Source organism: Heterodontus francisci, chromosome 9, assembly GCF_036365525.1.
Source record: "Heterodontus francisci isolate sHetFra1 chromosome 9, sHetFra1.hap1, whole genome shotgun sequence".
Taxonomy (NCBI): domain Eukaryota; kingdom Metazoa; phylum Chordata; class Chondrichthyes; order Heterodontiformes; family Heterodontidae; genus Heterodontus; species Heterodontus francisci.
Window position 1 is genome coordinate 8,168,592 of NC_090379.1, and position 27,215 is coordinate 8,195,806.

The window sequence follows — 27,215 nt, forward strand, 5'->3', positions numbered from 1 at the left end:
TGGACTGCAGCGGTTCAAGAAGAATCTTCTCAAGGGCAATTAGGGATGGGCAATAAATGCTGGCCTGGCCAGCGAAGCCCACATCCCATAAATGAATTAAAAAAAGTTCTCTGCATTTTGCTCCAGCTTTACCACCATTTTTTTGCCCCCATCCAACGCCGGTCCCATGAGTTGAGGGTTGCCAACTTTCCAGGAATTAAAGACAAATCTCCAAGACACAACAGCCAGGGGGAAAATCACTGGAGGCATTAAAACAATTGTTTTACATTTTTATAAATATTGGAGGTGGGGAATACAAACATTTTGACTTACAGTCAAGAATCATCCAATTGGGTATCCAAGAGTCTGCTCACTTCCTGATTGGCTGTGAAAGCAGGTCACCATGGGGATAGACATGTTGGATGAGCTATGGTGAAAGTTTTTGGACGGGGCAGATGGAGGACATGGGATGACATCTCCGGGAATACGTCCAGCCAGAGTTGGCAGGCGTACCCATGATATACATTAGGCAACACCCTGAACTGTTTCCTTTGTACTAGTACAAAGCATCAAGCTCTGTTGCACATTAAAATGAGGCCCTGCCCGCCCTCTCAGTTCTGTGGCACTCTTTCAAAGAAGTGGCTAATATTTATCCCTCAACCGCCATCAGTAAAATCAGATGATCTGGTCATTATCACATTGCTGTTGGTGGGAGCTTGCTGTATGCAAATTGGCTGCTGCATTTTGCACATTAGGACAGTGACTACACTTCAACAAGTACTTCCTTGGCTGTAAAACGATTTGGGATGTTTTGGAAGATGCTATAGGAATGAAAGTTTTTTTCTTCTCCAAAGGGCATCAATTAAGTGGAGGTAATTTTGACTTTGATGAAAATAAAAATATAAATTAGGAGAGCTGGAAAACAGACTGCAGATTCACTATTGTGCACGATCACACAAAGTCCATATTATCGCCAGGGAGTGAGAAAGACCATTGCAGATAAAGTTCAATGTTGGATCTGAGAAAGAAACCAGAATAGTTTCCTGATGGTGAGAGCCGAGGAACTGTGGAGGAGCACATAGATTAGAATGACCATGTATACTAAAGGCCTGCTACCCGGCCCGAACCTGCCGGGACCCGGCGACATGTGTCGGGTTCGGGTCGAGTTGGGTCGCACTTCTGGGTTCGGCATTCGGGCTTGGGTTGGGTCGGGCCGGATCGGACAGGCTCTATCACCACCTCAGTTAAGTGACTCTAATGGTAATTTACTATTTGGTCTTTAAAGGTGGTTTTGTTATAGTTTTTTTTAAGCTTGTGCAGATAAGGAACAAAGTGAAAAACGGAAGGTAGACTAACTGATGGTCGGGTCGGGTCAGGTTGGTTCGGGCGTGGGAAGAAAATGGAACAACACGGGCCGGGTCAGGCTCGGGGTCAGATGTGGTTCTGTTGGGCTTGGGTTGGGTCTCATTTGCAGACCCGAGCAGGCATTTAATGTACACATTTAATGTAATGAGGCGCAGTGGTTAGCACCGCAGCCTCACAGCTCCAGCGACCCGGGTTCGATTCCGGGTACTGCCTGTGTGGAGTTTGCAAGTTCTCCCTGTGTCTGCGTGGGTTTTCTCCGGGTGCTCCGGTTTCCTCCCACAAGCCAAAAGACTTGCAGGTTGATAGGTAAATTGGCCATTATAAATTGCCCCTAGTATAGGTAGGTGGTAGGGAAATATAGGGACAGGTGGGGATGTGGTAGGAATATGGGATTAGTGTAGGATTAGTATAAATGGGTGGTTAATGGTCGGCACAGACTCGGTGGGCCGAAGGGCCTGTTTCAGTGCTGTATCTCTAAATCAAAAGCTTGTCAACAATTGCAATAAGTAATCCAAAAGGCTAATGGAAAGTAGCCTTTATCACAAGAGGGTTGGAATATAAAAATGAGGAAGTGCTTTGTTCAGACCTCACCAAGGGTAGAGCGTTCAGTTCTGGACACTGCATCTCAGGAAGGATAGATTGGCCTTTGAGTGGGTACAGTGCAGAGTCACCAGAATGTTACCAGGTCTTAGAGGCTTAAAATTATGAGGACAAGTTATGTAAACTTGGTTTGTATTTCCTCAAGTTTAGAAGGTTGAAGGTTGATCAAGGTGTTAAAAATGTTAAAAGGATTCAATAGGGTAGATACAGAGAAACTATTTCCTCTGGTGGGGAATCTAGAACGAGGGGACATAACCTTAAAATTAGAGTCTGGTTATTCAGGGGTGAAATTGTGAAGCACTTTTTCACACAAAGGGGAGTGGAAATCTGGAACTCTCTCTCCCAAAAAGCTGTTGAGGCTGGGGGTCAACTGAAAAATTCAAAATTATATTGAGAGATTTTTGTTAGGTAAGAGTTTTTGAGGGTTATGGAACTAAGATACAGATCAGCCATCATTTAATTGAGTGGCAGAACAGGTTTGAGGGGTTGAATGATCTCCTCCTGTTCCTACGCTCCTAAATCCCGAAATTCCTAAAAGATCTAGTTCCCTTGGAGCATTGCATTCACAAGGAGTACTTTGTCTAAGGATTGTACGTATCTTTGCTCTCAGGATGTGGCATTTACTGTCCACCCCTAGTTGAGAAGGTGGGATTGTTTTTTTCTTCATTGTCAACACTGTGTCAGAGCTGGTTCAGTCCAGTTGGGCACGTAATGGATGTGTTGTGTATGTCTCAGCCAATATTTATCCCTCAACCAACATCACTACAAACAGATTATCTGGTCATTATCACATTGCTATGTGTGGGAGCTTGCTGTTGCATTTCCCACATTGCAATAGTGACTGCACTTCAAGGATCTCATTGGCTGTAAAGCGCTTTGGGACGTCCTGTGGTTCTGAAGAGTGCTATAGCAATGTAAGTTCTTATTTTCTTTCTCACTTCCCTGTTTTTTTGCAATGTAGCAGCCAAATTCCCCAGTGACTGCAGGTGTTCTTCACTCGAATCTCTGCATTATGTAAATATGCTACACAATGGTGCTTTATACACAGATATAAAGCACAACAGTCACACTGGAGAAACCAAAGCAAAACCAGTATGGAAGTTCCAGCAACAAAACTCAGAGCATTCAGGCTTTCTCAAGGTGCAATGGTGATGAAAATGTGAGGCTGTGCTGATGATGTTTTCCTGCTCTTTGAGCTCACAGGCCTGACGTGTAGAAAGCCTGCTTCAGATCAACAGATTTCACTGGGACACGCGGGTGAAATCTCGTTCTGCTGAGGGGAGGGGTGCTTGTGGCTTTACTGTTTGCATCAGGAAGGGGGGAGGAGGTTCCTCGAGGCATATTCTCAACCTTCCTAAGTTTGGTTCACCCTAACTCCACCCTCGGATCCCTACCCCACTCCACACCTTCGGTCCTTCCTGAAATCCTGACTGTACTCCTGTAGCTCACATGAGAGCCTCATCGCCAGCTGTGAGCTATTCCACTGTGAGGGACATTGCAAACCCAGCATGATCTAGAAACATAGAAAATAGGAGCAGGTGTAGGCCATTCGGCCCTTTGGAACTGCTCCGCCGTTCATTATGATCATGGCTGATCATCCAACTCAAAAACCTGTTCCCGCTTTCCCCTTTTCTCCTTTGATCCCTTTCGACCCAAGAGCTATATCTAACTCCTTCTTGAAAACATACAATGTTTTGGCCTCCACTGCTTTCTGTGGTAGAGAATTCCACAGGCTCACCACACTCTGGGTGAAGTAATTTCTCCTCATCTCAGTCCTGAAAGGTTTACCCCATATCCTTAGACTATGACCCCTGGTTCTGGACTCCCCCACCATCGGGAACATCCTTCCTACATCTACCCTGTCAAGTCCTGTTTGAATTTTATAGGTTTCTATGAGATGCCCCCTCACTTTTCTGAACTCCAGGGTCCTGCAGGGGGAGTTTAGGGAGTTAGGTAGAAAGTTAAAAGACAGGACCTCCAGGGTTGTAATCTCTGGATTACTCCCTGTGCCATGTGCCAGTGAGGCTAGAAATAGGAAGATAGTGCAGCTAAACACGTGGCTCAACAACTGGTGTAGAAGGGAGGGTTTCAGATATCTGCACCATTGGGATCTCTTCAGGCACAGATGGGACCTGTACAAGAAGGACGGGTTGCATCTAAACTGGAGAGGCACAAATATCCTGGCTGCGAGGTTTGCTAGCGTCACTCAGGAGGGTTTAAACTCGTGTGGCAGTGGGGTGGGAACCAGAGCAGTAGGACAGCTAGTGAAATAAATGAGGGGGAACTAGTAAATAAGGCCAGTAAGACTAAGAGGAAGGGGCAGGCAGGGAGATGATGCGGAGCACAGCAGGACTGATGGTCTGAAGTGCATTCGTTTCAATGCGAGAAGTATAACAGGTAAGGCAGATGAACTTAGAGCTTGGATTAGTACTTGGAACTATGATGTTGTTGCTATTGCAGAGACTTGGTTGAGGGAAGGACAGGATTGGCAGCTAAATGTTCCAGGATTTAGAAGCTTCAGGCGGGATAGAGGGGGATGTAAAAGGGGTGGGGGAGTTGCATTACTGGTTAAGGAGAATATCACAGCTGTACTGCGGGAGGACACCTCAGAGAGGTCATGCAGCGAGGCAATATGGGTGGAGCTCAGGAATAGGAAGGGTGCAGTCACGATGTTGGGGGTTTACTACAGGCCTCCCAACAGCCAGTGGGAGGTAGAGGAGCAGATATGTAGACATATTTTGGAAAGATGTAAAGGTAACAGGGTTGTAGTGGTGGGTGATTTTAACTTCCCCTATATTGACTGGGCCTCACTTAGTGCTAGGGGCTTGGATGGGGCAGAATTTGTAAGGAGCATCCAGGAGGGCTTCTTAAAACAATATGTAGATAGTCCAACTAGGGATGGGGCAGTACTGGACCTGGTATTGGGGAATGAGCCTGGCCAGATGGTCGAAGTTTCGCATTTCGGGAACAGTGACCATAATTCCATAGATTTTAAGGTACTTGTGGATAAGGAAAAGAGTAGTCCTCGGGTGAAGGTGCTAAATTGGGGGAAGGCTAATTATAACAATATTAGGCAGGAACTGAAGAATTTAGATTGGGGGTGGCTGTTTGAGGGTAAATCAACATCTGACATGTGGGAGTCTTTCAAACGTCAGTTGATTAGAATCCAGGACCAGCGTGTTCCTGTGAGGAAGAAGGATACGTTTGGTAAGTTTCGGGAACCTTGGATAACGCGAGATATTGTGAGCCTAGTCAAAAAGAAAAAGGAAGCATTCATAAGGGCTGGAAGGCTAGGAACAGATGAATCCCTTGAGGAATATAAAGACAGGAGGAAAGAACTTAAGCAAGGAGTCAGGATGGCTAAAAGGGGTCATGAAAAGTCATGGACAAACAGGATGAAGGAAAATACCAAGGCTTTTTATACGTATATAGAGAGCAAGAGGGTAACTAGGGAAAGGGTTGGCCCACTCAAGGAAAGAGAAGGGAATCTAGGTGTTGAGCCAGAGGAAATGGGCGAGGTACTAAATGAGTACTTTGTATCAGTATTCATCAAAGAGAAGGACTTGGTGGATGATGAGCCTAGGAAAGGGAGTGTAGATAGTCTCAGTCATCTCATTATCAAAAAGGAGGTGGTGTTGGGTGTCTTGCAAAGCATTAAGGTAGATAAGTCCCCAGGGCCTGATGGGATCTCCCCCAGCATACTGAGGGAGGCAAGGGAAGAAATTGCTGGGACCTTGACAGAAATCTTTGCATCCTCATTGGCTACAGGTGAGGTCCTAGAGGACTGGAGAATAGCCAATGTTGTTCCTTTGTTTAAGAAGGGTAGCAAGGATAATTATAGGCCGGTGAGCCTTACGTCAGTGGTGGGGACATTATTAGAGAGGATTCTTCGGGACAGGAGTTACTCCCATTTGGAAACAAACAAACTTATTAGCGAGAGGCAGCATGGTTTTGTGAAGGGGAGGTCGTGTCTCACTAATTTGATTGAGCTTTTTGAGGAAGTGACGAAGATGATTGATGAAGGAAGGGCAGTGGATGTAGTCTATATGGACTTCAGTAAAGCCTTTGACAAGGTCCCTCATGGCATACTGGTACAACAGGTGAAGTCACACGGGATCAGAGGTGAGCTGGCAAGATGGATACAGAACTGGCTCATTCATAGAAGACAGAGGGTAGCAGTGGAAGGGTGCTTTTCTGAATGGAGGGATGTGACTAGTGGTGTTCCGCAGGGATCAGTGCTGGGACCTTTGCTCTTTGTAGTATATATAAATGATTTGGAGGAAAATGTAGCTGGTCTGATTAGTAAGTTTGCGGACGACACAAAGGTTGGTGGAGTTGCGGATAGTGATGCGGATTGTCAAAGGATACAGCAGGCTATCGATCGGTTGGAGACTTGGGCGGAGAATTGGCAGATGGAGTTTAATCCGGACAAATGGGAGGTAATGCATTTTGGAAGGTCTAATGCAGGTGGGAAGTTTACAGTAAATGGCAGAACCCTTAGGAGTATTGACAGGCAGAGAGATCTGGGCGTACAGGTCCACAGGTCACTGAAAGTGGCAACACAGGTGGATAAGGTAGTCAAGAATGCATAAGGCATGATTGCCTTCATCGGTCGGGACATAGAGTATAAAAATTGGCAAGTCATGCTGCAGCTGTACAGAACTTTAGTTAGGCCACACTTAGACTATTGCGTGCAATTCTGGTCGCCACACTACCAGAAGGACGTGGAGGCTTTGGAGAGGGTACAGAAGAGATTTACCAGGATGTTGCCTGGTCTGGAGGGCATTAGTTATGAGGAGAGTTTGGATAAACTCGGATTGTTTTCACTGGAACGACGGCGGTGGAGGGGCGACATGATAGAGGTTTACAAAGTTATGAGTGGCATGGACAGAGTGGATAGTCAGAAGCTTTTTCCCAGGGTGGAAGAGTCAGTTACTAGGGGACATAGGTTTAAGGTGAGAGGGGCAAAGTTTAGAGGGGATGTGCGAGGCAAGTTCTTTACACAGAGGGTGGTGAGTGCCTGGAACTTGCTGCCGGGGGAGATGGTGGAAGCAGGTACGATAGCAACGTTTAAGAGGCATCTTGACAAATACATGAATAGGATGGGAATAGAGGGATACGGTCCCCGGAAGTGCAGAAGGTTTTAGTTTAGGCAGGCATCAAGATTGGCGCAGGCTTGGAGGGCCGAATGGCCTGTTCCTGTGCTGTACTGTTCTTTGTTCTTTGTTCCACCGAATATAATCCTAACCGACTCAATCTCTCTTCATCTGTCAATCCCACCATCCCAGGAATCAGTCTGGTAAACCTTCGCTGCACTCCCTCTATAGCAAGAACATCCTACCTCAGATAAGGATGCCAAAACCAACACAATATTCCAAGGCCCTGTATAATTGCAGCAAGACATCCCAGCTCCTGTACTCAAATCCTCTTGCTATGAAGGCTAACATACCATTTGCCTTTTTTACCGCCTGTTGGACCTGCATGCTTCCCTTCAGCGACTGGTGTACGAGAACACCCGGGTCTCGCTGCATATTACCTTCTCAGATAATAATCTGCCTTCCGGTTTTTGCTACCAAAGTGGATAACCTCACATTTATCCACATTATACTGCATCTGCCATGCATTAGCCCACTCACTCAACTTGTCCAAATCACCCTGAAGCCTCTCTGCATCCTCCTCACAACTCACCCTCCCACCCGGTTTTGTGTCATCTGCAAATTTGCAGATATTACATTTAGATCCCTCATCTAAATCATTAATGGATATTGTGAATAGCTGGGGTCCAAGCACCGATCCCTGCGGTACCCCACTCGTCGCCCAGTAGCAATGACAGCTGAAAACACAGTCCATTTGGTGGAGCTTAAGTGACAGGATCTTAAACTGGGACAGAACTTTCCAGCTAAGCTATTGAGGTGGGGTTGGTTGTGGGGGAGCGGGGAGGGTGGTGTGGTGAGTGCCAGGCAGGGTGGGGCAGTAAAAGAAAGAATTTGAATTTGAAGTGCTTTACACCCAATGAAGTGCCTTTGAAGTGGAGTCACTGTTGTAATGTAGTAATTGCAACAATCTGTGCACAGCAGGAGCTCAGAAACAGCACTGTGCCAAAGGAAAAATGACCATGATTTGTTTTTGTTAGTTGAGGGATAAATATCAGCTGGGAGACCTGGGGAGAACTCACCAGTTTATCTTCGAAATAGTGGCTGTGGGATCTTTTACATCCACTTGAGAGGGCAGGCAGGGCCTCAGTTTAACAGCTCATCTGAAACAAAGCAGCTTTGACAATGCAGCACTCACTCAGCGCAGCTCCTATCAGTCCCTGGTGTGGGTCTTAAACCCAGACACCTCCTGCCTCAGAGGTGAGAGTGTTAGCCGCTGAGCCACAGCTGACAAAGCAGCAAAGCTTCCAGTGATAGCGATGAGCCTCAGCGTCAGAATCCCAGGGCGTTCTGCAAGAACAAGGCGACTGGACCTCTGAACCCTCGCAGGCTGAAGTCGCCATTTCAGACGGAATAAAGTAGCAGTTAACATGCAAAAAATAGTGAGACACGTGAAAGAGCACCTGTCTGTGGCTTGTTTGACTAGCACATCATGCAAACAGGAGTCAGCGACCTCCTTAGTCGTGCTGCTGCCTGCCTGTGTTAATTGTGTCAAGACAAGTCTGCTCACTAAAATCCAGGCACATTCAAAGCATTAGGGAAATTTACCTGCCTCCACATGCTAATCGTCTTAGTTTATAGTTGCTTTGTCAGTTGCTGTTAGAGTGCTGGTACAACTGAATACCCTGCTGGGCCACTTCAGATGACAGTTAAGAGTCAACCACGTTGGGTGTGAGGACTGGAGTCACATATAGTCCCAGACCAGGTAAGGATGGCAGGTTTCCTTCTCTAATTGCTGATTAGTGAACCAGTTGCATTTTGCCAGGACAATCCAACAGCATTATGGACACCTTTACAGTACCTGCTTTTTATTTCCAGATATTTTCAGACTGAGTTCAAATTCACCAACTACCGAGGTGGGGATTTGTGCTCATGCTCATTGGATTATTAATCTAGTAACAGAGTCACTAATCACCGTACCGTGTGACACTCAGCCATAAGGTGGAAATAAGCCCAGACTGGGTTTTCACTTTGTGCTGAATTAGTCAGGGTGGCTGTTGAAAAAGACTAAAACAGGATTCTTTAGTCTGGGGCGGGGGCGGTGTGAAGAAATTCAGCTGAGATCTGGTTCCTGATCACTGGGCCCTCCACCTTCCCCACTCCCCAGCTGCCACCCACTCCTTCTGCACCCTCTCTGTGATGCTACATGTGGTTGAATAACCTGCCTACACTCACCACAGTGAACCTGGTAAGTTGCCACCTGGGCCCCAGTATCTCTGGGAGAGGAATAGAGAGAAACAGACTATTTAAAAGAGTCCTGAAGAAAGAACTTGCATTTCTATAGCGCCTTACACATCCTCAAGTCGTCACAAAGTACTTCACAGCCAGTGAAGTACTTTTTGAAGTGTAGTCACTGTTGTAATGTAGGAAATGCAGCAGCCAATGTTCACACTGCAAGCTCCCACAAACAGTATTGTGATAATCACCAGGTAATGTGTCTTTTGTGATGTTGATTGACGGATGAATATTGGCCAGGAGACTGGGGGGAACTCCCCTGCTCTTCTACAAAATAGTAGTCATGGAATCTTTTACATCTGTCTGTGATGAGGGGCCTCAGTTTGCATCTCATCTGAAAGATACCCCTCGCAACAGTGCAGCCCTCCCTCGGTACTGCACTGGGAGTGTCAGCCTGGATTATGTGCTCAAGTCTGGGAACCATTTCTTCTCTTGTTATATATAAATGAGCTAGACTTGGGAGCGCAATGTTGAAGTTTGTGGATGATACAAAACTTCACCACATGGTAAACAGTGAATGGGATAGTAACAGACTTCAGGCGGCCATAGATAGACTGGTGAAATGGGCAGAAACATGGCAGATACAATTTAATGAGGATAAGTGTGAAGTGAAGCACTTTGAGAGGAACAACATAGAGAGATAGTACGATCTAAATGATACTGTTTTGAGGGGGTGCAAGAACAGTCGGGTGCATATTCACTAATCCTTGTAGATGGCAGGGCAAGCTGGGTGTGACAACGTATGGGATACCTGCTTTTGTTAAAAGTGGCATTGAATATAAAAACAAGGAAGCCATGCTAAACCTTTACCATCTCTGGTTTGGTCTCCACTGGAGTATTGTATATTATCGTGGGCACCATACTTTAGGAAGACAGTCAAAGCCTGGGAGAGGGTACAGAGAAGGTTTACCAGAATGACATCAGGGATGAGGGACATCAGTTATGTGGCGAGATTGGAAAAGTTGGGATGGTTCTCCTTTCAGCAGAGAAGCTTAAGGGGAGACCTGAGGGGTTTGATAGAACAAGTAGGGAGAAACTGTTTCCTTTGGCAAGTGGGTCAGTAACCGGAGGACCTAAGATATAAAATAATTAGCAAAGGAACTAGAAGGGAAATGAGGAGCAATGTTTTCACACAGGGAATTGCTAAGATCTGGAACACATCACATCAATAATAATTTGTATTTATATAGCACCTTTAACATTATAAAACATTGAGGTACTTCACAGGCGCATTCTAAAATTTGACACTGAGGCATGTAAGGCGATATTGAGGCAAATGGTCAAATGCTTGGTCAAAGAGGTAGGTTTTAAGGAACATCTTAAAGGAGGAAAGTGAAGTGCAAAGGTGGTGAAGTTTAGGGAGGGAATTCCAGAGCTTAGGATCCAGGCAGCTGAAGGCACAGCCACCAATGGCGGAGCGATGGAAATCAGGGCTGGACATGAGGCCAGAATTAGAGGAGTGCAGAGATCTCGGAGGGTTGTGAGGCTGGAAGAGATTACAGCGATAGGGAAGGGCGAGGCCATAGAGGGATTTGAAAACAAGGGTGAGAATTTTAAAATGGAGGCGTTGTGGAACCCGGAGCCAATGTAGGTCAGCGAGCACAGGGGTGATGGGGGAACGGGGCTTGGTGTGAGTTAAATCAGGGCTGCAGAGTTTTGGATGACCTCAATTTTGCGGAGGGTAGAAGGTAGGAAAGCATCGGAATAGTCAAGTCTGGAGGTAGCAAAGGCATGAATGAGGGCTTCAGCAGCAGATGAGCTGAGACAGGGACGAAGTCAGGCAATGTTAGAGGTGGAAATAGGCGGTCTTAGTGATGGCACGAATATGAGGTCAGAAGCTCGTGTCAGGGTCAAGTGTAACACCAAGGTTGTGAACAGTTTTGTTGAGCCTCAGACAGTCACCAGGGAGAGGGATGGAGTCAGTAACCAGGGAATTTGGAGTGGGGACTGAAGACAATGGCTTCAGTCTTCCCAATATTTCATTGGAGGAAATTTCTACTTGTCCAGTACTGGATGTCAGACAAGCAGTCTTGCACTTAAATAAAAGCAAACTGATGCAGATGCTGGAAATCTGAAATAAAAACGAAAAGCGCTGGAAATACTCAGCAGGTCTGGCAGCATCTGTGGAGAGAGAAGCAAAGTTAACGTTTCAGGTCTGTGACCTTTCATCTGATGAAAGATCTGCTGAGTATTTCCACACTTTGTTTTTAGATAAGCAGTCTTGCACTATCTCAAATGTGGTGGAAGCAGATTCCATTGGAAATTTTAAAAGGCACATGAACATATACTTGAAGAGGACTCATTTACAAGGTTATAGGGAAAAAGCTGGTGTGTGGGCCTTAATTATTCAGCTCTTTTACAGAGCTGGAACAGGCACAGCAATCTCCTTCTGCACTGTCAGATTCAAAGGCACTGGATTGGGACTTGAACCCACAACTTTGATTCAGCAGCAGGAATAAGAACAAAGAACAAAGAACAGTACAGCACAGCAACAGGCCATTCGGCCCTCCAAGCCTGCGCCGATCTTGATGCCTGCCAAAACTAACACCTTCTGCACTTCCGGAGCCCATATCCCTCTATTCCCTTCCTATTCATATATTTGTCAAGATGTCTCTTAAACGTCGCTATCGTATCTGCTTCCACCACCTCCCCTGGCAGCAAGTTCCAGGCACTCACCACCCTCTGTGTAAAAAACTTGCCTCGCACATCCCCTCTAAACTTTGCCCCTCGCACCTTAAACCTATGTCCCCTAGTAACTGACTCTTCCACCCTGGGAAAAAGCTTCTGACTATCCACTCTGTCCATGCCGCTCATAACTTTGTAAACCTCTATCATGTCGCCCCTCCACCTCCGTCGTTCCAGTGAAAACAATCCGAGTTTTTCCAACCTCTCCTCATAGCTAATGCCCTCCAGACCAGGCAACATCCTGGTAAACCTCCTCTGTAATGAGACCCACTGAACACAGCTGACACTAATAGTAGGGTAGACATAGATACCCTGGATTTGGTCACGATGCCTGAGGGCGAAGGGCAGGGGGTGGGGGATTTGGAGGTGCAGCTGTTTTTTAGACAAATGACAGATTCCTCAAGGCTTGGCTTGTATGGCATGCTCTCCTACACTTCTTATTGAACCAAGGTTTGTCCCCCAGCTTGATGGTAATGGTAGAGTGGGGGATATGCCGGGCCATGAGGTTACAGATTGTGATTGAGTACAATTCTACTGCTGCTGCCAATGCCCCACAGTGCCTCATGGATGCTCAGTTGGGAAATGCTAGATCTGATCTGAGTCTATCCCATTTAGCATGGTGGTAGTGCCACACAACATGACGGAGGGTATCCTCAGTGTGAAGACAGGATTTTGTCTTCACAAGGACTGTGTGGTGGTCACTCCTATTGGTACTCTCATGGACAGATGCATCTGCGACAGGTAGATTGGTGAGGATGAGGTCAAGTAGGAGTTTCCTTATTGTTGATTCCCTCACCATCTGCCGCAGAAGTCTGGAAGATATGTCTTCAGGACTTGGTCAGTAGTGGTGCTACTGAGTCACTCTTCGTGATGAACATTGAAGTACTCAGAGTACATTCTGTGCCTCTGGCACCCTCAGTGCGTGTTCCAAGTGGTGTCCAACATGGAGTAGTACTGATTTGTCAGCTGATGGTGGGCGATAGGTGGTAATCAGCAGGTGGTTTCCTTGCCTATCTTTGACCTGATGCCATGAGACTTCATAGGGTCCGGAGTCAATGTTGAGGACTCCCAGGGCAACTCCGCCCCGACTGTATACCACTGTGCCACCACCTATGCTGGGTCTGTCCTGCTGGTGAGGGATGGTCATGCTTGCGTCTGGGTCATTAGCTGTCAGGTATGATTCCATGAGTATGACTATGTCAGGCTGTTCTTGACTCATCTGTGGGACAGCTCGCTCAACTTTGGCACAAGTCCCTAGATGCCAGTGAAGAGGACTTTGCAGGGTCTACTGGGCAGATGTGCCTTTGTCGTGTTGTGATTTGAACTCATGTCTCCAGATCATTAGTTCAGGTTTGTGCATTACAAGTTCAGTAACATAACCCCTAAGATGTTAGAGAAACTTCCAAGCCTGTTTGTGAAGAAGACACCGAGACTAGGATGCTTTGGTGGAGACTGTTTATTACTTGCCACAGAGCTTACTTCTCCACTGCTAACACCCAGCCAGTGCTGGCTGGCTCTTCTTTATATATACATCTGAGTACAATTAACTAAACACCCAATACCTGTTAACCCTATTACCTTCAACTACTAGGAATTTAATATCCATTAACAGAACTTATTAGACACTATAGATTCCCCTCTTTAAATTAAATACATAATGAAAAAGTGAGACAAAGTAATGATACATTTTTCTTTATCTTACATTATTAAACCATTAAGCTTCAACAGCACCAGCCATTAACATACTGTATATTCCCCCTTTATTAACAAAATAAAACTTGTTTAAAGAATTTCAAAGCTATCTCAACATTAAAAAAATCCAGGTTTTCCTAACTTATCATAACAACATGGCCCTCTTCGAGGATATCCAACCATTTATTTGAACAAGCGCCTCTCTTCCTAAAACAATCCAACAACTGATGACTTGGGTTGACTCATTTTGTTTTGGAAATTTCTTTTCTTTCCAACATTTCCTTTATACTTGCGAGATCAATCCTCAACCTCTTTTCCATGACACTTCTTGTCGAATGGACATTGTCCCAGAGAGAATGGTTATCTATATAGCATTCTATAGGAAAATCTTTCTCCGATTGCCTCTTACATAAGAGTTCCTTTAAAATACTTGATAAAGACATACCCATATCTATCGCTTCTATCAGTGCAAGTGTCTCAGCAGCTAAGGTGCTTTTAACTATCCTCTTTATTTTTTTTCAATTCCCAGGCTAATGAACAACATTTATCATTACTTCCCACCAAAAATACAATGAACCCTGCTGTGCTCGAATAACCATCGGGAAGATTAACGTGTGAGGTGTCACTAAAAATGAGCAATTTCATCTCTTCTGGGTCACCCACTGCTGGAAACTTAATTGTCTAAAGTCAGTTTCTTCAATGTCTTATTTGCTTTCAGCACTTCCCCAATAGTAGCATGTTTCAGCATGGTGCTCAATTCTAATACATCATAGCAAGCATCCAGCCTAGCTCATGTGCACAATCTGTTTAATTGCCTGATTAAGCTCCTTAACTGGTCTGTTTCTTCCTTGGTTGCAGAGTTTTCCTTTTGTGAGGATCTCGCCCGGTTTATCAGGATCCTATTAACATTCTCTAGGTAAGACTGTTGATTTAGGGTTACCCCCAACTTAGTCTGCCTAATATTCAACCCTATATATTTAAAAGCTCTGGAAGCCCAAATTCCAATTTTAAATTCCTGCAGAACTTTATCTACCACAAATTTCTCAAATGCCGCAGATACCCCCACCCCACAGAAAATCGTTCACATGCATCAAGAAAATGCCTGCTAGTTTTTCTTCACAGTACCAATAAATCATTGCCAGATCTGCTTTTAGCTGAATACAACCAGCTTTTAGTAGGACGGACCTAACTGAAAAATACCACACCCAGGATGCATCGTTTAGCCCATAAACACACTTGTTTAGCTTCCATAATCTCCCCTCGATATTTCTAGCTTCTTTTGGTGGCTTTAAAAATACTTCTTTTTGAAATTTCTCCCCTTGCAAAAATGGACTTACATTCCCATGAGTGTGTCACTAAAAGGGCTAGGAAAATCCTCAAACTTGCTTTTCCTGCTCAGTCCGAAAGCATGACCCTGAGCTTCCGGTTCCTGGCCATTTCAACACTCCTCCCTGCTGTCATGCTCACATCTGTGTCCTGGGATTGCTGCAGTGTTCCAGTGAACATCAACGCAAGCTCGAGGAACAGCATCTCATTTACCGATTAGGCACACTACAGCCTGCCGGACTGAACATTGAGTTCAATAATTTCAGAGCATGGCTCTGAAAAAGGGCCCCCCTTTTTATTTTTATTTTTAGTTATTTTTTTCTTTTTTATGTGTTTATTTTAGTTTAGTTTGTTTAGTTTGTTTCTACTGTGCCTACCCACTGTTTTTTTTATGTTTGTGCTTGGTTATCTCGGTTTCTCTTTGTTAACTCTTGCCCCACCCCCACTTTATTTGCTTAAAACCTTTTACATTTCTAATATCTGCCAGTTCTGATGAAGGGTCACTGACCTGAAACGTTGACTCTGCTTCTCTCTCCACAGATGCTGCCAGACCTGCTGAGTATTTCCAGCTTTTCTTGTTTGTGTTGCTTTTCCTGCTGTTTGGGAGTCTACTCGAACTTCCTGGTTGCCTAGTCGTTCCTCAAATCCCCGAACTACAAGTCTGTCCTTAGCTTTACACGTACCATTAGGAAGTACTTTCTCTGTACAGATCCATCTATGGGACAATGCTGGTTGTCCTCTATCTGGCACCTCCGTGTATACACCAAACTCTCTCCAACTGTCAAGCTCTTTGTTTTACATCCTTTACCAACTTACCAACCAACTTGTTAGTAGGCACTAGAGCTTCTCTATCGTAAGGGCGCCTATTTCTTGTGGCGCTCCTCGCCTGCTGTCTGGTCCTTACTCTTGTGAAACCACCTCCCCTACTAGATTTCCTATCCTGTTCTGGACTGCTGCTACTTGACTTGTCCCTCCAATGAGGAGACTTCCTTTCACAAGTTTGTCACCTTTTTCTTGGACTATGATCATCTTCAGGCCCACTGTCTGAACATACACTACATTTTTTGGCCTTCTGCCAATTTATAGGTCTGATTACCTGTCCCTTGTCTTGCACATTCAGCCAATGTTTGTATTTCCCGGTGGCCTTTCCAGCCGTTCCTATAACGGTGGCTTCCCTCCACTCACTAGCCTCTTCTGGCATATACATCACTCTAGTCCCTACTTTCGGTAGTTGACCTTTGGGATAAATGGCCTTATCTTGATCTTCACTATCACTTGGTCCACTCTCAGTTAGCCCGTTATCTGCCACAGTCTGACATATGTGCATGCGAAGTACATGGTTTATCATCAGTGTCCATCATTTGTTCAGATTCTGTCAATGTATAATCAGTGCCAATAAGCAGTGAGGAATGTACCCTAACGTTTTGGTTGCCATGTTGCAAAATCACCATTTTGCAATCAGTGCCTATAACTTTTCCTGGGGCCTCTCTGCCCTTCTTTCTGTCCTTCTCTTTTGTAATACACACTGTCCCCAGTATTAAAAATCCTTTCTGATGGCCTGACCCGATACCTCAAAGCTCTCCTGATTTTTTCTGAAACCTCCGCCTTAATAAATGCTCTTCGCCCTGTATGCACAGCATTCAAATGTTCCGCAAACTAATGCAGTCCCTTCTAAAGCCAAGGGATGATCCCACATTACCAAAGGTATTTTCGGATTCCTGCCACAAGCTAATTGATAGGGGCTGTAGCCCCCAAACATTTTTTTGCATGTACTGCCCACACCAGAGCAGAGGTCAATTTACAGATTGGTTGGTCGGCTGAATTTTTTCAGAGCATTTCTTTAATTATGGCAACTCGGGTCTCAGACCAGTGTCTTCAACTTAAACAAGGGCAATTACAGAGGTACGAAGAAAGAGTTGTCTAAAGCGGGCAGGGAAAATAGACTAAGGGGAAGTCAGTAGATGAGCAGTGGCCGACATTTAAGCAGATATTTCATAACACTCAGCAAACATTTATTCTGGTAAGGAAGGATTTGAAGAGACTGATGAACCACTCTGCATAACAAAGGAAGTTCAGGAGAGTATCAAATCAAAAACAAAGGCGTACAAAGCAGCGAAGGAAAGCTGTAACTAGTGGGGTGCTACAAGGATCAGTTCTAGGGCCTCAACTATTTACAATCTATATTAATGACTTAGAGGAAGGGACAGAGTGTAGTGTATCCAGATTTCCTGATGATACAAAATAGGTGGGAAGGCATGTTGTGATGAGGACACAAAGAATCTGCAAAGGGACATAGATAGATTAAGTGAGTGGGCAAAAACCTGGCAGATGGTGTTCAATGTGGAAAAGTGTGAAGTCATCCACTTTGGGAGGAAGAATAAAAATACAGATTATTATTTAGATGTAGAAAGACTATAAAATACTGCAGTACAGAGGATCTGGGTGTTCTTGTACATGAAACACAAAAAGATAGCATGCAGGTGCAACAAGTAATTAGGAAGGTAAATGGAATTTTGACTTTATTGCTTGGAGGTTAGAGTTTAAAAATAGGGAAGTTTTGTTACAACTGTACAGGGTGTTGGTGAGGCCACACCTGGAGTACTGTGTACAGTTTTGGTCCCTGTATTTAAGGAAGGATATACTAGCATCGGAGGCAGTTCAGAAAAGGTTCACTAGGCTGATTCCTGGGGTGAAGGGGTTGTCTTATCAAGAACGGCTAAACAGGTTAGGCCTTTATTCGTTGGAGTTTAGAAGAATGAGAGGTGATCTTATTGAAACATAAGATTCTGAGGGAGCTTGAGAGGGTAGATGTTGAGATGTTTCCACTGGTGGGGGAATCTATGTCTATAAGTCGCTATGTCTGTAAAGTGTAGAAGAAAAATATTTTTGTCTTTATCCCGTACCTTCAAGTCCTTCACTACAATTTCATGAAAGTCCCTTGCTAATGACGATGGGTTGTGATGGCGTCCTCCTGTATTTTTTTTTAAAAAACAGATTTCACATTTTTCACTGATATCCTCACTAAGTTTAGTGCAGTAATCATCTATTCCCCCTGAATCTTTTAACAGAATCTTCAACCTATGAAAAGATGGATGTGCAAACTGTTGATGTAGTTTTGAAACAATTTGCCTTTTTTCCTTTCAATCCCTACCCCTGTATGCCATTAATACTTCTTTAACATGCTTAGAGATGTTAGATCTCGCCAAAGGAATACAATAATACCCCAACAGTGTAAACTGCAAAGTTACAGATTTCAGAAAGTCTTATGCTCCAGATCCAATTTTGTATGAGCCTTTTTCGTAGACGGTTCCACTGGATACCACATCCGTACTAATAAAGTGGTTTACCCCTTCTATTTTACTTGAAACTACCATTTCATGATTTAAAAAAAAAAATTATTCATGGGATGTGGGAGTTGCTGGCATTTATTGCCCATCCCTAATTGCCCTCGAATGTGGTGGTGAGCTGCCTTCTTGAACCGCTGCAGTCCATGTGAGATAGTTAGACCCACAGTGCTGTTAGGAAGGGAGTTCCAGGATGTTGACCCAGCGATAGTGAAGGAATGGCGATATAGTTCCAAGTCAGGATGGGGTGTGGCTTGGAGGAGAACTTGCAGGTGGTGGTGTTCCCATGCATTTGCAGCCCTTGTCCTTCTAGTTGGTAGAGGTTGCAAGTGTGGAAGGTGCTGTCTAAAGTGCATTGGTGCAGTGCGTCTTGTCGATGGTACATACTGCTGCCACAGAGAATCAGAGGTGGTGGGAGTGAATGTTTGTAAATGGGGTGCCAATCAAGCTATCTGCTTTGTCCTGGATGGTGTTGAGCTTCTTTTCAATGTGTTGTCATCCCCAAAGTGAAATTCTCTACCTGAAACAGGTAGAATGGTTATTCTTTGACCTTACTTTGATCTTTCTCACTTAAAGAATTCATGTACTGGTTAAAGTCTACATTCCACATACTGTGGATGTACACCCATTGTCTAGTACTGCACAGTTGAACAAATCTGCAACTAGGACACTCATTACCAGACTGAAGTTTCTCGTGACCAGTACAATTCCTTCTGATTGATCAGTAGTGTCATCCTTGCCTTCCAAGTCATGAGTCACCTCAAAAACCTTGTTATTCCATTTTCAGCAATGCATAAATGATTGAGTCACATTGGAAACACCTGTTGACCACCTCTTGGTCATTCCTGGGATTCATCTTTCTGCCATAATTGCCCAATTCCTGCCATCTGTTATAGCTGTCAAAAGGGTCTCTCTATCCTCATGTGTTTTGTTTGTAGTTCTCTTTTCCTACTGACATTTGGGCTCCATACTCGAACAACCTTAAAATGCTGCTAGCGTTGTATCTTCCACCTTTGGGGTCACCTCTGAAGAGCCCATCTGCATCACAAAAGCAGCCAGAAAGAAAAGTCTTCTCCAAAAAAAATTCTCAGGGTGTCAGACATCTGATCAAAAAGCATATCTCTTTCTCTGAATCTATCTCCAGCTAATACCAAGAGCCTATCCATGTTCAATATTCTAGCACAATCTAACAATTTGAAAGAAAGTACTGATTTACAAATTTCCAAGCAGAATTGCTGCAACCTTGCATATAGTCAATTAAACTATTATATATATTCTTCTATGGAAGAACCATCCATTTTTCAAAATTTATCAAAGCCCAACCACACTTTATAGGCACTCAATAATCATTTTTCATAGAAATTTTATGCATAAATTTTAAGGGATTGTCCAAACTTTCCTCATTAGCCAAATGATAAGCCTCTAACTCAGAACATTTTGCCTCTGATCTTACTTCCAGCAGGAAGTGAAAGTGCAAGGGCTATTCCTTGCTTCCTTTTTGGTAAAGATATAACCAGTGCCCATAGATCAACTTCATTCTTCCGTTGTTTGTGAGGTCCAGCGTCACAAAACAGTGGAAAATCATCCCAACACCTTACACCTGGTTTCAGTCATCTTTCTTCAAAAGAAAAAACTCCAATTACAGCCTTCACAAAAGAAAACCCCTCAAATTCTAATCTCTGATCTGAAAACAAATCTTAGTCTCCAATCTTCACTTTCAGGCAACCAGTTTCTTCTCCCAATATTAGAGAAACTTTCTAGTCTATTTATAAAGCAGACACTTTGATAGAGACTATTTATTGCTTACATAGTCAGTGCTGCCTGGCTCTTCTTTATAAATACATCTGAGTATAATTAACTAAATAAAACCCAACACCTGTTCACCTTATTACCTTCAACTACTAGGTAGTTAACATCCATTAACAGAACTTATTAGACACTAACATAAACTACCTGTAACCCCTATGCACCCACTCATTCTATTTGCCTTAACCACTCCCTGTGGTTGTGAGTTCCATATTCTAATCACTCTTTGGATAAGGAAGTTTCTCCTAAATTCCCTATTGGATTCCCTTCTATTTATTATCTCTGCTTCAGGTTTCCCCAACAAGGGTAAACATCTTCTCTTTGTCTACTCTATCAAAGCCCTTGATAATTTGATAATTATTTGATGTAAAGCCCTTGCTGAATTCTTGTCCGATAAACCAAAAACAGAAACATAATGTTGTTTATGTGCTCAAGTCTCTGGCATGAAGGCAAGAACGTTACCTATTGAGGCATGGCTCACACCTATGCAAATTAAACAGGAATGATAATAAAAGTGTCATAAGTCAAAAAGTGCAAGAAAAACAGCATCAGGTAATCTGGGCAGTATTATCAGAGATTGTTACAGCAGATAAGAGAAGGGATATTGAGTAGGCAGGAAACATTCTGCATAGAATTAAGAAACGACAGAAACTCTGGCGAGAGCTATCTACGGACTTCCTGATAACAGTGATATGGTAAGTGGGATGCAGATTAGAGAGGTGTGTAGCAAAGATAAAGTGATTATAACAGGGGGATTTTAATATTCACGTTGACTGGCAGCAGCAGAATAGCTCACAAAGTTGTTAAGGCAGCAGATTACCAGAGTGTGTTGGTTCAGTTTTCTGGAACAATGGGGAGAATTGGAAATGTGAGTGAAGATATTAATTGGGCAATATTGAACTTGTCGCCTGCTATACACCACATTTGATTTAATGTCCTATTGAGGTCAATGGCCAGTTCAATGTCAGCCATTTCACACAACAGTCCACAGTTAGAAATACCTCAGAACTGTTCCCACTGGCAGGAGGGTCGGGACCAGAAGGCACAGAGTTAAGGTGATTGGCAAAAGAACTGGAGATGACATGCGGAAACATTTTTTTAACGCAGTAAATTGTTATGATCTGCAATGCACTGGCTTAAAGGGCGGTGGAAGCAGATTCAATGGTAGCTTTCAAAAGGGGAATTGGATAAATGCTTGAAACAGAAGAAATTACAGGGCTATTGGGGAAAGATCAAGGAGTGGAACTAATTCGCCTTAGATCACAGAAGGCTAGGAGGAGATTCGATAGAGGTGTTTAAAATCATAAAGGTTTTAGATAGAGTAAATAAAGCAAAACTGCTTCCAATGGCTGAAGGGTCTATAACCAGAGGTAACAAATTTAAAGTGAATGGCAAAAGAACTAGAAACAGCATGAAGAAAAGCTTTTTTACACAGTGTTACGATCAGGTGAGGAGGGGTTGAAGGCACTCTCTGGTTGCTCTCCTTGTTTGACCGCACCAGAGTTTAATTCTTTTTTTTAAAGTGGATATGCTTGCCAATTCAGTATGTTTAACTATTTACATGCCATGATCATAAAATAACCAAGCGGTCAGGTTTTCTTGAGTTTAACAAAGAAAGGGGTTAGCTTTATTGTACTTAAACCGATCTAAGTAAAATAATAAATTACACTCCAACTTTCCCACACACACAATTGAGGTTCACAACCACACAAACACAAATAGGTAACAGAATGGGGAAGGATAGATTGGTCAGATTAGAGTCCAGAGCAATAAATAGGGGTATACAGTCTGTGGAGTTTGGTGACTCAGTTGTCTTCCAGCTGAACTCACTGGTCCTGAGGCTTCCAGCTTTCAGATGTGGACAGAAGATTCAGGGTTTTCTTGGAGACAGCGACAACTTGATTGAGTTTTTTGAGGAAGTGACGAAAATGATTGATGAAGGAAGGGCAGTGGATGTTGTCTATATGGACTTCAGTAAAGCCTTTGACAAGGTCCTTCATGGCAGACTGGTACAAAAGGTGAAGTCACATGGGATCAGAGGTGAGCTGGCAAGATGGATACAAAACTGGCTCGGTCATAGAAGACAGAGGGTAACAGTGGATGGGTGCTTTTCTGAATTGAGGGCTGTGACTAGTGGTGTTCCGCAGGGATCAGTGCTGGGACCTTTGCTGTTTGTAGTATATATAAATGATTTGGAGGAAAATGTAGCTGGTCTGATTAGTAAATTTGCAGACGACATAAAGGTTGGTGGAGTTGCGGATAGTGATGAGGATTGTCAGAGGATATAGCAGGATATAGATCGGTTGGAGACTTGGGTGGAGAAATGGCAGATGGAGCAGAGGGGATGTGCGAGGCAAGTTCTTTACACAGAGGGTGGTGAGTGCCTGGAACTTGCTGCCGGGGGCGGTGGTGGAAGCAGGTGCAATAGCGAAGTTTAAGAGGCATCTTGACAAATACATGAATAGGATGGGAATAGAGGGATACGGTCCCCGGAAGTGCAGAAGATTTTAGTTTAGGCAGGCATCAAGATCAGCGCAGGCTTGGAGGGCCGAATGGCCTGTTCCTGTGCTGTACTGTTCTTTGTTCTTTGATGCAGATGCCTTCATGCGGTCTCTGTCTGCAGCAATGATAGACCTAGGTGGTTACAGTCAGCAGGCAGGGTTCAAAACTTGTAAGGTGGATTAAAAAGTGAGGGAGAGAGCGAGGGACCCCACTTGGGTCTTCTCTGGTCAGTGTCTAGTTTCTTGTCTCATCTGCAGAGAGAGAAAAACCAGCTTAAGTGCACAGGTGGTGGGGCCAGTCACATGACCATCACCCAGTGTGCATTTCCTCTTACAACTTAATCAGTTTATGTCTAGAAATTCCCTTCTTTCAACCAGAATCCCATTGTTCAAGTGATTGCCTTTGAGTGGTTCGTCTCCACCAGTTTAATGTCCCATGTGAATGCCTTTAATGTCTACTTAATGGGGACAGGACAGGTAGTTCAATTAAAGGTCCCAGGATATTATTCTGGCTGGGGATTGAGCAGACACTACATCTCCACCTTGATGCATTGGAATATAGGGTATTGTGATGCAAAGTTCAGCGGCCATTTTAGCTGATAGCAGTCACCTTTGAGCTGTCCCTTTTCTCCTTTCTTAAAATTTAATTTAGGTTTCCACCTGATGGAATAAAAAAATCATAATTCGGCACAGCATATGTTCACGACAACAGCAAGTGATTAGGATGTGTAATGCGCTGCCTGATCGTGCTGTAGAAACAGTTCAATAATAAATTTCAAAAGGAATTGGATAACTACTTGAGGAGAAGAAGTTGCAGGGATATAGGGAATGAGCAGGGGAGTGGGATTATTTGGATAGCTCTACCAAAGGGCTGGCACAGACACGATGGGCCAAATGGCCTCCTTCTGTATTGAATCAGCCTATGATTGCATGATATGTTCTAAAACCAACAAGGGAACAGGCCATATTAGCTTTAATGATGAGGACTGAGACAGAATTAGTTAATGTTTGGCATCCTTCCATCCATAAAAGATGATGGACATGCAGCAAACAATCCATTTGGGTGGGGTGTCTTCTCTTGGTGCACCTTTGTTGATGGCTGTGAAGGCCAATCCTTGAGAGGCAGCTTCTGCCACAAGTGCACGTGAAACTGCCAAGTGACGCTTTGAGTTGTTGATTTTAATGATGGCACCTAATGCCAAGATGCTGTCTTTTTTTTCTTTTTCGTTGTCCTCCTTGTCTCGAGAGACAATGGGTAAGCGCCTGAAGGTGGTCAGTGGTTTGTGAAGCAGCGCCTGGAGTGGCTATAAAGGTCAATATTAGAGTGACAGACTCTTCCACAGGCACTGCAGATACAATTGGTTGTCGGGGCTGTTACACAGTTGGCTCGCTCCTTGCGCTTCTGTCTTTTTTCCTGCCAACTGCTAAGTCTCTTTGACTCACCACACTTTCGCCCCGCCTTTATGGCTGCCTGCCAGCTCTGGCGATTGCTGGCAACTGACTCCCACGACTTGTGGTCAATGTCACAGGACTTCATGTCGTGTTTGCAGATGTCTTTAAAGCGGAGACATGGACGGCCGGTGGGTCTGATACCAGTGACGAGTTCGCTGTGCCTTGGGGATCCTGCAGATCACATGCGGCTCACATGGCCAAGCCATCTCAAGCACCATTGGCTCAGTAGGGTGTATATGCTGGGGATGTTGGCCACCTTGAGGACTTCTGTGTTGGAGATACGGTCCTGCCACCTGATGCCAGGGATTCTCTGGAGGCAGCGAAGATGGAATGAACTGAGACATCGCTCTTGGCTGGCATACGTTGTCCAGGCCTCGCTGCCGTAGAGCAAGGTACTGAGGACACAGGCTTGATACACTCAGACTTTTGTGTTCCGTGTCAGTGCGCCATTTTCCCACACTCTCTTGGCCAGTCTGGACATAGCAGTGGAAGCTTTTCCCATGCGCTTGTTGATTTCTGCATCTAGAGACAGGTTACTGGTGATAGTTGAGCCTAGGTAGGTGAACTCTTGAACCACTTCCAGAGCGTGGTCGCCGATATTGATGGATGGAGCATTTCTGACGTCCTGCCCCATGATGTTCGTTTTCTTGAGGCTGATGGTTAGGCCAAATTTGTTGCAGGCAGCCGCAAACCTGTCAATGAGTCTCTGCAGACACTCTTCAGTGTGAGATGTTAATGCAGCATCATCAGCAAAGTGGAGTTCCCTGATGAGGACTTTCCGTACTTTGGTCTTCGCTCTTAGACGGGCAAGGTTGAACAACCTGCCCCCTGATCTTGTGTGGAGGAAAATTCCTTCTTCTGAAGACTTGAATGCATGTGAGAGCAGCAGGGAGAGGAAAATCCCAAACAGGTGGGTAGATACGAGAACACAGCCCTGTTTCACGCCACTCAGGATAGGAAATGCTGAATTGTGCCTTTCATATTGTCATGGAATGAGGTGATGATACTTAGTAGTTTTGGTGGCCATCCGATCTTTTCTAGTAGGCTGAAGAGACCACGTCTGCTGATGAGGTCACAGGCTTTGGTGAGATCAATGAAGGCAACGTAGAGGGGCATCTGCTGTTCGCGGCATTTCTCCTGTAGCTGGCGAAGGGAGAACAGCATGTCAATGGTGGATCTCTCTGCTCGAAAGCCACACTGTGCCTCAGTGTAGACACACTCAGCCAGCTTCTGGAGCCTGTTCAAAGCGACTCAAGCGAAGACTTTCCCCACTATGCTGAGCAGGGAGATTCCACGGTAGTTGTTCCCATCACCGCGGTCACCTTTTTTTTTATAGAGGGTGATGATATTGGCATCGCGCATGTCCTGTGGTACTGCTCCCTTGTCCCAGCACAGGCAAAGCAGTTCGTAGAGTGCTGAAAGTATAGCAGGCTTGGCACTCTTGATTATTAATGCTGTCCTTCCCAGGGGCTTTTCCGCTGGCTAGAGAATCAATGGCATCACTGAGTTCCGATTTTGTTGGTTGTACGTCCAGCTCATCCATGACTGGCAGAGACTGGGCTGCATTGAGGACGGTCTCAGTGACAACATTCTCCCTGGAATACAGTTCTAGGTAGTGCTCCACCCAGCGGTCCATTTGCATGTGTTGGTCAGTGATTGTGTCCCCTGATTTAGATTTGAGGGGGCAATCCTCTTGATGGTTGGTCCTCCTGCCTTGGGCGCTATGGCATTGGAAGGATGAATGAGAATGGACAGAGACTGTTTGAGTTGTGTACCTATCATAACCTCTGCATCACCAACTCGTTCTTTCACACTAAACCCTGTCACCAGGTTTCCTGGAGACCCCAAGATCACGTCGTTCGCATCAGCTGGACCTCATCGTCACAAGGCGAGCCTCCTTGAACAGCGTTCAAATCACACGCAGCTTCCACAGTGTGGACTGCGACACTGACCACTCCCTGGTGTGCAGCAAGGTTAGACTCAAACCAAAGAAGCTTCATCACTCCAAGCAGTAGGGCCATCCGCGCATCAACATGAGCAGAATTTCTTATCCACAGCTGTTACAAAAATTTCTAAATTCACTTGAAAAAGCCCTTCAAAATACTCCGACAGGGGATGCAGAGACCAAGTGGGCCCACATCAGAGAAGCCATCGATGACTCAGCTATGACCACCTTTGGCAAACGTGTGAAGCAGAATGCAGACTGGTTTCAATCTCACTTTGAAGAGCTGGAACCTGTCATAGCTGCTAAGCGCATTGCACTGTTGAACTACAAGAAAGCGCCCAGCGAATTAACATCCATAGCACTTAAAGCAGCCAGAAGCCCTGCACAAAGAACAGCCAGGCACTGCACAAATGACTACTGGAAACACCTATGCAGTTGTATTCAGCTGGCCTCCGACACCGGAAACATCAGAGGAATGTATGATGGCATTAAGAGAGCTTTTGGGCACTCTTGATTATTTCAGGGGTAATGCCGTCCTTCCCGGGGGGCTTTTCCACTGGCTAGAGAATCAATGGCATCACTGAGTTCCATTTTTGTTGGCTGTTCGTCCAGCTCATCCATGACTGGCAAAGACCAGGCTGCATTGAGGGGGTATCAGTGACAACATATTCCCTGGAGTACAGTTCTAGGTAATGCTCCACCCAGCGGTGCATTTGCCTGCGTTGGTCAGTGATTGTGTATCCTGATTTAGATTTGAGGGGGGCGATCTTCTTGATGGTTGGCCCAAAAGCTCTCTTAATGCCATCATACATTCCTCTGATGTTTCCGGTGTCAGATGCCAGCTGAATACAACTGCATAGGTGTTGCCAGTAGTCATTTGTGCAGCGCCTGGCTGCTCTTTGTGCAGCGCTTCTGGCTGCTTTAAGTGCAATGGATGTTAACTCGCTGGGGGCTTTCTTGTAGTTCAACAGTGCAATGCGCTTAGCAGCTATGACAGGTTCCAGCTCTTCAAAGTGAGACTGAAACCAGTCTGCATTCTGCTTCACACGTTTGCCAAAGGTGGTCATTGCTGAGTCATAGATGGTGTCTCTGATGTGGGCCCACTTGGTCTCTGCATCCTCTGTAGGAGTGT

The 27,215-nt window shown here is 44.8% G+C and overlaps 1 protein-coding gene across 6 annotated transcripts in view; it reads left to right on the forward strand.

Annotated features, from left to right (window-relative positions):
* Positions 1–27,215, forward strand: part of LOC137373565 (probable G-protein coupled receptor 132) — a 113,116-nt gene that overhangs the window by 9,433 nt on the left and 76,468 nt on the right. For 4 of the 6 annotated variants that reach the window (XM_068038512.1, XM_068038511.1, XM_068038514.1 and 1 more), the window contains one exon: positions 14,568–14,625. The exons of the other annotated variants lie outside the window; for them this stretch is intronic. The gene's annotated coding sequence lies outside the window, so the exon portion shown is untranslated. The remainder of the gene's footprint in view (positions 1–14,567; positions 14,626–27,215) is intronic. 6 annotated transcript variants of the gene reach the window in all.